This window comes from Condylura cristata, unplaced genomic scaffold (genome assembly GCF_000260355.1).
Source record: "Condylura cristata isolate star-nosed mole 26May11 unplaced genomic scaffold, ConCri1.0 scaffold00010, whole genome shotgun sequence".
NCBI classification, from domain to species: Eukaryota; Metazoa; Chordata; class Mammalia; order Eulipotyphla; family Talpidae; genus Condylura; species Condylura cristata.
In genome coordinates, this window is record NW_004567111.1 from 55,005,342 (window position 1) to 55,006,398 (window position 1,057).

Below are 1,057 nucleotides of genomic sequence, written 5' to 3' on the forward strand. Positions count from 1 at the left end.
GGTACACTGCTGAGGGGAGCAGCGGGCAGGTCAGGAGAGGTCTCCTGGGCCATGTGGATCTCCTCCGGGGCAGGCGGGGATCGAACTCATGCGGAAGTGGCTTAAGCTTCTTTGTGCTTTGCTTTAACCCGCTGCGCCACCAGAGAGGGCCTGTATTATTCTTTTTCATATAAAAGGTTTAAGTTTTTCAGTCCTCTCATGAAAAAATGCCAAATCTTTACTCTTCCTTTTTGCCAGGCAGCTGACTTTCTTCATTCCATTCTTGTATTCCTCTTGCTTTTTCCTGATGTCTTTTTCTCTGTACAGGTCATGTTGATGTCATTTTTGAAGTTAGCATGGTGTCATTGGGTTCCCTCTGGGAAGGGTTTCACCAGAGCTCCCCTTTCAGCGGTCCTTGGTGAGTTTCCAGGTGAGTTTCTCCAAGAGACAGAGATGTTATTTATATTTAAAGAGTTGGCTTATTAGGGAAAAGGACAGAGTAAAGAACTCCTGCATAGGCAACAGTGGGTAGAAGAGCTGTACTGAAAAGGGCAGGTTTGCTGACAAAGGACTGCTTAGTTGCAGATGAGTGAGTGGCCTTAGGAGAGCAGCCTTCGGCTGAGGGAGGTCAGTGCAGAGAAGCCTAGGCATAGTACAGGTCATGAGCAGGCAGGTTGCTGCTGCCCTGTAGAGGGAGAGAGTGGGTGGAAAGAGCACCTGCATAGTCATAGGGGGTCAGGACTGTTGCTCTGAGCTGGTGTAGAGACTGCACTGATAGAGTTCTTTTCTCTTTGGGAGGGACTCACTCCTTTGTGGAGTGGACTGTTTACTGCTAATTTTGGATAACTATGTGGAATCCTAAAGGGACCTGAGATTTCACAATAGGCCCAATTTCTGTATCTTCACCCTCAGTTCTGTGCTTCTCTCCAGCAGTCTGATACGAGTCTGATATCTGCTTGGCCCTTAGGCTTAGTGAAAAGGCGTTAAGTGTCTTGATTTTGCTGACTGGGTTAATGGTCATGTTAACCCCTTTCTGCCCCACCTCTTTGTGTGAGTCAGGGTATAAACTTGTGATGTC